The sequence below is a fragment of the Ambystoma mexicanum genome, chromosome 5q (assembly GCF_040938575.1).
Source record: "Ambystoma mexicanum isolate Mex_15411 chromosome 5q, UKY_AmexF1_1, whole genome shotgun sequence".
NCBI classification, from domain to species: domain Eukaryota; kingdom Metazoa; phylum Chordata; class Amphibia; order Caudata; family Ambystomatidae; genus Ambystoma; species Ambystoma mexicanum.
Genome location: NC_090933.1, coordinates 1,265,318,979 through 1,265,329,565, shown reverse-complemented (window position 1 = coordinate 1,265,329,565; position 10,587 = coordinate 1,265,318,979).

The following is a 10,587-nucleotide window of genomic DNA, read 5'->3' as shown; positions in this document are numbered from 1 at the left end:
ATCCTTGGGCACAAGCCCAGGGACCGTATCTCTCCAGCCATAGAATCTCTCCACTGGTTCACGGTTGCTGCAAGGATAAAATTTAAATCCCTATGCATCATCCATAAGGCTGTCTGGGGCCAGGAACCACGCTATCTGCAACTTGCTCTCACCATATACTCTCCTTCCAGATCCCTCCCATCCTCCAGCTCCAACTCTCTGCCTGTCAAGCTCTTCTCTAAGCAGAGAGCGGGCAGCCGTTCCCTTTCCTCTGCTGGCTCCCTCCTCTGAAACAGCCTCCCCCTTTCTCTGCGTCTTGAGACAGGTCTCCTCAAGTTCAGCAAGCACCTCAAGACGTTCCTCTTCTCCTCCTCCTTCCCAATCTCCCTCCTGTGCTAAACCCCACAGTCACTGTGACTGGTGGCCTGGGCTCTTATGTATCCTCCTAGGTCCTGGCCTTCTGACCAATCGCCCGCAACATCTGCCCTCCCAGGCACCCGCCTTCGGGCACCACTGGCCTGTGTTATCTCACAGGCCCTGCACTTATTATATTGGCAGGTAACCCCTCTTCCATCAAGTGCTCATTACCTGGCACTTACCTGTTGCCTTTGTAACCAACCCTCTGGCACGTCCCCCTCAGTGGAACCTCTACAACTTACCCCCTCCCCTGTCCCTTCCCTCTCTCTCTTCACTTGGACGCTCTGAATGTTTACAGGGCCTAGTAGGACCGCTTCTGTATTTCGCTCATCAATGCGATCATATTCCATCATCTTACTGTTCCCTTGTTCCTTTCCCTTTGCCCTGTGGGCGCTGTCAAATACAATTTTTTGATGTGTAAGCATCTTACAAATGCCCAAAAAATTATTAAATAAATAACCTTTATAAAAGGATCGTCTGCAATCACTACCTACTGCTCAAATCTTTTTAGGATAGGCACCGAATTCTATGACAAGACTGGAGGCGAGCATTATGCTTCATCTTCATTTATTACTACTCTTCAGCAGTTCAACAAAACACTATAAAAAATCGTGAAAAGCGTAAACTTTGCTTTCCTCTTTTCCTTTCCTTCTTTCTTTTTTTTTTTTTTTTTAACTACAATGTCCATGAGTCTCTGTAGTCCATGCCCTTTCCACCAGTCATAACCCACTTCCTGTGCTCGGGCTCCTCCTCTTCTTTTACTGCTCTTCAAGCAGATAAGTACAATTTCTTCCCTCTCCGCATGAATGTATTGACGGGGGTTGAGTGGGAGATTAATCTTTATGAATTCTTTAGATATGAGTGTGTAAGAGAGGAACGCCGAGAGAGCGTGTTAAAAAAAAAAAAAAAAAAAAAAAAAAAAAAAGAATATCTTGGTATTTTAGTCACTATAATGGTTTCATAGTGTATTCTGCGTAAAAGCGCGTTGACATAGATTTTCGAGCGCTCGCGTCGGCGCGAGTTTGCGTGGGAGTAGCCCAAGGGGTATCTCAGGCAGGGGCTTATTCGCGAGGCGGGCGGCCCCGTGTCGCAATTTCGGCACACTTGGGGTTAGTCAGCCTCGCGAACGACGCAGCATAGGCCGCGCCGACATCCGAGAGCAGGCCCCATCTCCGCGGAGGCGGGCCGGCTCCCGCGAAGTTCGGTGCGCGGCCAAATGCTCCGCAAGCAGCCCCCACCCTTGTGTGGGAGGAGTTAGGCGCATAAGCGCACGTGCCGACAGGTCGCTCCATGGCGCCACTGTCTACAGAGTTCACCGACTACAGTACACTCGTGTACAATCATTTCTGATGATTTTCAGTCGTGCGACTTGTTTCTCTGATTTAGCGGTTATAGCGACCGCAAGCGCCGTGTTTCCTATGAAGCACATTGAGTGACGATAAAGTCACGGATTGGGAGCTGCAGAAGGTAGAAACCGACGGAGCTCTTACACTGCCAAGTAGCAGAGGATTGGCGCAGCAGAAGTGAAGGCTTCTCGGAGCCACGAGTGATCGCGTCTAGGTGCAGCCACTGAAAAAAAAAAAAAAAAAAAAAAAGAAAAGGGGGAGCGCAAGAGTAAAGACGACTTTACGAACCCCAAATCATCAAGAGGAGCTGTGGGCGTGCTAAGACACCTGACTCAGGTATTTTAGGCACAAGCACGAGAATGTCAGAATTTGAGTGGAGCGAGGAGGAGCAGTCCCAGGACCTCGCGGCCAGCTTCAAAAAAGTGCTAGGAAGCTCCCTCATTGATGCAGTGGCAGAGGGCGTCAGACCCCTACAGGAGAGGCTGGAGACGTTGGAGGCCATGCTTTCACAGCCTAGCAGCAGCACCGAAGACTGGAGACGCACGCCCACGGATCCCGCGATAGAGGGACGTAAGGGGAGTAAGCTAGCCCTCAAGAGGAAAGCCTCTGACGACCCCCGGGGCTCTTTGGAAGGGGCAGATGATAAGGCCCCAGAGGTGCCTGACGCGTTCGCGAAGCTGAAAGAAGCTTATCTGCAACGCCAGACAGTGCCACACCTCATGACCCCCACTCCAGGGGAGGACAATACAGGGGAAGACCCTGACTCGGAAGACGAGAAGGATGGATTCCAAGCCTCACTAGAGGACGAGGAGATAGAGTAGGAGGACTGGGCCAAACCCAGCGGGGGCAAAAGACTTCGTAAAGAGAAGCACCTCCTCGAGCCACAAGAGGATATGTTTGACCCCGATAGCATACGGAACCCGAAATCCTCGGAGTGGCAACCATCCCCCCGGGTAGCACAATACATGGCAGCTAGGTTGCGCAAGCCTCTCGACAAGGAGGTGAGGCAGCGCCTGCGAGCGGAATGCCCGCGCCCAGATCTCCCTGGAAAAGTAGCGGAGGCCCCTGAGCTCGACCCGAAGATGCTGACATTCGTATCAAAAACAAATAAAGACCCGCGCAAGGGTATCGATAGGTCCTGGAAAAGCTGCCAGGAGAAAGTTCTGGACTTAGCAGGCCCTCTCGCTAAAATCATGGACCTGGCGGAGAGAGCAAGGGACACGGGAGAGGAAGTTGACCCCGAAGCTCTCGCAGGATGGGCGCAGAGAGCAGTCTGCCTTCTGGGGAACGCGAACTGCGCCATCGCTTCGGAGAGAAGGAAAGGCCTCCTGCTCAAGATTGATTCTAAGCTCAGCGACCTCTCATCGTATGAGGCAGGAGAAGGGGCCCAGGGCCTCCTGTTCGGTGAGACCTTCGGTAAGGAGATGGGCCGATTCGTAGGGACATACGCTTCGCTCGAGAAAGCCCAAGCATCGATTCGCAAGATATTCCCGAATAGAGTTTTTGGAGGGACCGGACGCTACAGAGGCCGGGCGGCCGGTCGGACCCAAGGCGGAAGAAGGCCTCAAAACCCCAGAGCTCAATACTGGGAGAACAAGAGTCAGGATACTTTCTTCCCATCCAGAGGGAGATTCCCAAGAGGCCGCAGGTCCAGAGGATCAGGACGAGGTCAAGGGTTTACACCAGGTGAGAGCGATTCAGTATCCTCCGGTAGGGGGGAGGACGCGCATGTTTTTAGAGAATTGGCGCAAGCTTTCCAGCGATTCCTGGATACTGCAAACCGTCAGAGGTATGAGGTTAGATTTCATAGAGAGGCCAGTGCAAAAGGACAGGCCGCGGAGCCAGAGGCTAGCGCTAGCGGAACAGGCGCTTTTAGACAGCGAGATAGAGCAGCTACTGCGCAAGCGAGCGATAGAGAGATGCGAAACGCCACCCAAGTTTGTCAGCAATATGTTCCTAGTACACAGGAAGGAGAAGGTACGCCCAGTTATCAATCTCAAAGAGCTGAACGGTTGGATCATATATCGCCACTTCAAGATGGAGGGCATACGTCAGCTCAGGGACTCCCTAAGGGAGGCAGACTGGCTGACGCGCCTAGATCTAAAGGACGCGTACCTCACAGTACCCGTGCTCGAAGAGTACAGACCATTTCTAGCGTTCCGATGGCACGGACAGTTTTGGCACTTCAAGACGATGCCGTTCGGGCTGGCCTCGGCGCCCTGGGCGTTTACGAAGCTGATGAAACCAGTAGCGGCAGCGATCAGGGAGAAAGGCGTCAGACTGATAATTTATCTGGACGACCTTTTGCTCCTAGCAGAAGACCGAGAAGTGCTAGTATATCAAACAGGATGGGTACAAGACCTCCTACTATCTCTAGGATTCCTAGTGAATACAGAGAAGTCAGATACCGTACCAGCTCAGAGGCTAGATTTCTTAGGGTTCGTACTAGACACGAAGAAAGCGACCCTGGAGCTGCCAGCTCGGAAAATGAAGGACATAAAGAGGGAGATCAGATTATGTCTGGAGAAGAAGCAGATATCTATCAGGACGCTAGCGAGAGTAGTGGGGCTACTAGCAGCATCCATTCAGGCCATATTTCCAGGGCCTCTGCACTACCGAGCGCTACAGAGATTAAAGATAAGACACCTACAACAGGGTCTGAAGTATCACCAGAAAGTACCCCTAGATCAGGACTCCATTACCGAACTAGAGTGGTGGTTGAAGAATATGGACGCCTGGAATGGGCGAGCCATATTCGGGGACAAACCAGATCTGGTAATAGAATCGGACGCCAGCCGGAAGGGCTGGGGGGCCAGATGTGGGACCCTACAGACCGGGGGCAAATGGAGCGAAGAGGAGCTCCGGCTACATATAAACTGCCTGGAGCTACTGGCAGGATCGTTCGCGATCAAGGCATTCACAAGAGGAAGAGTGAAATCTTGTGTGCTGCTGAAGATGGACAACATCTCCGCAGTACGTTACATAAATCACCTAGGCGGTACGAGGTCCAAGATGCTAGCGGAACTAGCAAAGGACTTCTGGCATTTCTGTCTACAGTCAGAGACGTCAGTGATAGCGGAATACCTGCCAGGCGAGCAGAACATAGTAGCGGACTGGAACTCGCGTTACCTGATAGACTCCAGCGATTGGAAGCTGGACCCAGTCGTGTTTCAGAGACTGGACAGGAGATGGGGTCCACTGAAGGTAGATCTGTTCGCATCCCGGCTCAATGCACAGACGAGCCTATATTACAGCTGGAGGCTAGATCCGGAAGCGCAGGGAACGGATGCGTTCCTGCAAGAGTGGACAGGAGGACCGCATTACGCTTTTCCCCCCTTCGCAATGTTGAACAGAGTTCTAGCGAAGTGTCGGAGGGAGAGAGCGGAACTGGTGTTGGTCGCACCGTTGTGGAAGTCACAAGTGTGGTTTCCAACGCTAATGGAGCTACTAGCAGACTTACCCAGAGTGCTTCCCGAAGGAGAGCGATTGATCACGGACCCAGCTGGGTTGTGTCATCCTCTGAGAGTGAGAGGGACACTCCCCTTAGTCGCGTGCAGGATATCAGGAGACGTTGGGCCCTGCCAGGAATTTCGGAGCAAGCAGCTCAGCTTATCGCAGAATCCTGGGCTCCCTCCACTAGGAGGAGCTATGACGCAGCTTGGGCAAAATGGACAAGCTGGTGCAAGGACAGAGGTGTTCATCCCGTTTCAGCACCTGTAGTGGTAATTCTAAATTTCTTAGCGAACTTACTGCAGGACGGGAAAGCTTTTCGTACGATAGGGGTGTACAGATCAGCTATATCAGCGGGACACATTCCAATAGAAGGAGGGCCAGCAGGAGAACACCCCGCGGTAGTCAGGCTCGTTAGAGGAGCAAAGTTCAGAGTGCCACCAGTGCCCAGATATAATTCGACATGGGATGTGGCGACAGTATTAAGACTATTATCGGATTGGCCGACGGATAAATGTCTTACCCGTAAACAACTATCCGGTAAGCTAGCTATGTTATTATGTCTAATCTCATGCAAACGAGTGTCAGACGTTAAAGCTCTGGAGATTAACAGACGAGCTTTCGGACCGGAAGGAGTCACGTTCTCTATTGCTAGGAGAACCAAGACAGGTACCTCCACAGTGCATTATCCGTATTTTCCGGGCAATTCGAAGTGGTGCGTTGCACGGTGTATTAAAGAATACGAGAGTAGAACAGCAGAGAACAGAGCAGCGCAGGTTACCCAGTTGCTAATAGCGCGCAGGAAACCCTATCACGCCGTAACATCAGCTACTATAGCTAGATGGGTAAAGGAGATCATGCATGCAGCGGGTGTGAATGTGGACATGTATGGAGCGCATTCAGTGAGGGGTGCGATGGCATCGTCAGCAGCGAGAGCGGGAGTGCCCTTGAATGTAATAATGCTAACAGCGGACTGGTCAAACGACCGTACCTTTAAAGAATTTTACTTTAAGCCAACAGAGGGTCTGGCTAGTACAGTGTTGGGCAGCTTTGAACAAGCATAATGCTCGCCTCCAGTCTTGTCATAGAATATAGATTACCCCTGCTATCTGCGCAGGGAGTATTAATTCTATTAAAGACTAGGAGGCGAGCATTAAATTCCCTCCCGAAGTAATGTACTGTACTAAATGTCGTTGCATTATATGAGTGAAGTACACTACAGACGCACCACCCTAAGACTTTTTATTTCTGTTTCATAGGGGAAGATCAGAAGAATAACTGATGGCCGTGCCGTAGCTGAGAGTAGCAGACCGGGAGGACACCGGCGGTGGAGTTTTAAAGTTCAGAAGAACCTTCGCTCTGTTGGCGAGGATCAGTTAATGGACTTGTGCAGTTTCAGAGCGAGTAAAAGCAGAGGAGGAGCCCGAGCACAGGAAGTGGGTTATGACTGGTGGAAAGGGCATGGACTACAGAGACTCATGGACATTGTAGTTAAAAAAAAAAAAAAAAAGAAAGAAGGAAAGGAAAAGAGGAAAGCAAAGTTTACGCTTTTCACGATTTTTTATAGTGTTTTGTTGAACTGCTGAAGAGTAGTAATAAATGAAGATGAAGCATAATGCTCGCCTCCTAGTCTTTAATAGAATTAATACTCCCTGCGCAGATAGCAGGGGTAATCTATATTCTAGATGACAAACTCACAATCCGGAGCAGTGATCGCATGCGTAGGCATTCGGATCTCATGGCAGAGAAGGTACAATACCTGGCGGCATTCAGCATCTGTTTCTGTGAGCTGCTGGGATGGCTTGCTATGATATGTCTGAAATAAACAAATTAACATCTTCCATTATTGATATCACTGTGTCAACAAGAGCAACTTGTAACGACAAACTAGAACATGATCATGTGTGTGTGCATATATGTATATAGTATATGTATATAGATTTCTAGGCAGCTAATGCACTAGGCACTTTATTAGAAAATTAGGCTGACTTGGACATGTATGCACTTTGCACCTTATACCTCCTAGAAAGAAACAAAACATGCAGCCAAGTTATTTCATAGACTGCTGTTTTACTACACACTTCAGCAGTCCTAGCTAAGATATATAGGACGAAAAGTATTCAATCAGATGATGCAGGGTTTATGGAGTTAAAAAACACTATGCACTTTATGAATGCCTTGTTATGGGGGAGTTGACACATATCATATATGGTTAGATCCGTAAGGCAGCTAATGCACTATGCACCTTATAAGTCCTTGTATGCAACCATGTTATATTTCAAGTGTACCAACACTTTGAAGGCAGCTAATGTACCATGCACTTTTTAGGTTCAAATCGTTGATTTGACTTTATAACTTTATATTTCCTAGCTAAATAGAGAGCTAATGTACCATTTGCCTGTTAAACAGCTTGTGCACTTGTATACTTGTATATGGTTGCATTCAGTTTGGAAACGCAATGTGTTGGTAATATCAGCTGCATGTACTTTGTCGAAGTGAACAGTCAACCAGCACATTATGGAATAAAAAAACAATCCGCACATTCTCAAACATGCACAAGGTCATAACGGACCCACAAGTATAATGAGCTAGTGGGGATGTCCTCTGCACCCTTATTTATGGGTGCACCTGGTTTCTAAAGTGAAAACGGCAACCTCGTTTATAATTACCCATATTTGGTTGATTTATCAGGTCGAATGACTACCTTCATGTAAGCACTATATACTGGATTCATCAACCAACAGGAGCTAATGGCTCAGTCCAAAGATGTCGTCACGGACCACAGCGCATACGGCTCACCTAGGAATTTGGTCCCATTTCTACCTCTAACTCCCCCTTTCCTTGCTGCATTTAAATATGGTGCCTAAACAAGGCTCGTTGTTGTGAACAAGCGGCAAGCAGCCGCGAAACGCGTTAATGCCTTGGCAAATTAAATTGCCACACTTTGCGAGGATTATGATTTTATAATCTTGTGGATGCTGTGATTTTTTCTTCATTTTTGGAAGTTAATAAAAGAAGTAATGGTTTGAAAAATAAACGAATCTGGACTGTGACATTTTTTTACCCTGTGGAGAGTGCTGCTCAATGTTTGTGGGACCAGAGGATCTTCAAAGGACCAACATATATATATATATATATATATATATATATATATATATATATATATATATATAAAAATTCTAAGGATCTTTGCATTGGGGCCTGTCTAACTCTTCTACAATTATCTCTGGAAACGGGAAGATGGTATCCTTCAGACCTAGAGGGCACAACCATTTTATCCTCACACCAAACCTTGAACCTGTCCGAATTAGTGCATATGATTTATGATTACAAACACTTTAATGTTGGGGTGTGTACTGTGAAAAGTAAAATGAAAACAGAACCTAGCATGAATTATTTACTTGCAACATGGATTATATATTTAGAGATTCAGCCATTCAACCCTTTTATCACATTTTACATTTGTCAAATATAAAGATCTTTGGTCAGTCTTATGTTCCCAAAATGCTCTTTAAATGTAATCAAAGCAGCCAGGAACCATGATTGGTGCTATTTGTCACCTTCTCCTTTCTCTATGGGTATTTCAAAGAGGTACAATAGGAAGTCATTGATATGGCTAGTCTAAGTTTTGATGATGTGGGACCAGTAGAACCAGTGTAACAGGAACATTGAAAAACTTTAAAAAGAGGCAGCGCACAATGTTAGTACAATTAAATATTGCCCTTTTTTGTAGAAGCTTTTTTTGGCAAGAATAAACACTGCTGTGTCCCTCAAAATGTCTTTCCTTCTTGAAAGGGTTGAGATCAGATTAAAACTAATGATCTGTTTATTGTTTTGAATATGAGTACAACTCTTTCCAAAAATGAAGGATATTTTGGGGGGGAAAATGGTCTGTATTATTAGTGAAATAATGTTCAAAACAAGAAAAGATTTAATCGTACCAACATTGTAGACTGGCTCTCTATAACGTTTTACAATGTCAATTTCTAATGATCATTTTGGTATGCACTGCAGTCGTAATAAGAATGCTACACTTGTTTTACTGAGAAAAGGACATTATCAAAACTAACCATATATGATACAAAATATTGTTCTCTTTTGCAATACACTATGAGAAAGCAAAAGGGGGAGAATACATCAATGAGTGTTCCATGCTGCTTTGCATAACATCAAAGAGGATTTTACTAACATGAAAATGAATGCAGATCTTTATATTTGGTAAATTTGTCTATGATAAAAGGGTTGTACGCTGGCTTGGTGCTCATTATATTTCTCTCCCCACTCTCCCAACATTAAAATATTTTAAACCATGTACCAAATATACTTATTCAGACAGCTTCATGATTTGGATTTGGGATTACAAGGATGCAACATCAGTCCCCAAATTGAGGGTTAAGCTGTGCTCCTTCTTAGTTCCAGAGCTAATTTTAGCAAAGTGGAGTATTCCCAAATGCACAAGACACCCTTAGAAAATTATATATGAAGGATTCAATTGAATAATGCTTTAATGGCATGACTTCCAATTGGGCAAATAGTAATTAGCCATCCAAGTAATGCCATTGCTGCAAAAGATGTGGCATTACAAACTAGAGAACATCCCATGTCCAACCTCACCCATTCCATACTTCTGAAGTGTAATCTACTTTTGTGTGGGCAGCCACTGTCATATTGTAGTACTACCTTTAAATTGGTGGCCTGCTCTATTTTATTATTTTAAAGGAGCAAGGCTCTCCGGCCAGCTAAAGACCCACTCCAATGCTCAGCTCCTACTTTGCTTACATACCAGAATACATTTAAGGGGTGAAGTTCGTGAGGCTCTCACAGAGAGTGTGAGAGGAAGAGATGAGCAAGCGAGGAGATACTAGATTAATGTATGCTACACCAAGCACAGCCACTCTAGTGCTATTACTTTTTGTTTTATATTTCACAGCCATGTGCCATAAAGCAGGGTGGCCTCATCTGTGTGCGTTTTAAGCCATCAATACCATTTTTAAAAAGACCTCAAATTCTGCATATGTTGCTGTCCCTGAAGGATCTTTCTGAGGTAGAGTGTAACTTTGGCCATGTCGGAGTGTCTGTCGGAAGCGGCTGATTTTCTGTGCTCGGTGCTCACACGATTACGCGCAGATCCTTCAGTGCGACTTGACAGTGACGTGCAGGAGTTAGTGTACAGGTCCTTTCCTCTAACAGGAAGTTACGGCGTACTCAGAAGTCGAGAAGCCGAGAAGTTGACACCGGAATGATACACCGCAGCCGAAGCAACTGAAGCAGCTGCAGCCAGAGCCAGAGCCACGGCATAAACCACGGCCCAAACGGACACAGCTTCGAGACTGTGAGGCGAAGCGGAAAAGTGTCGGAAGGCCTGTCATCGGTAGGTCTCGAGTTATGGTTGGCT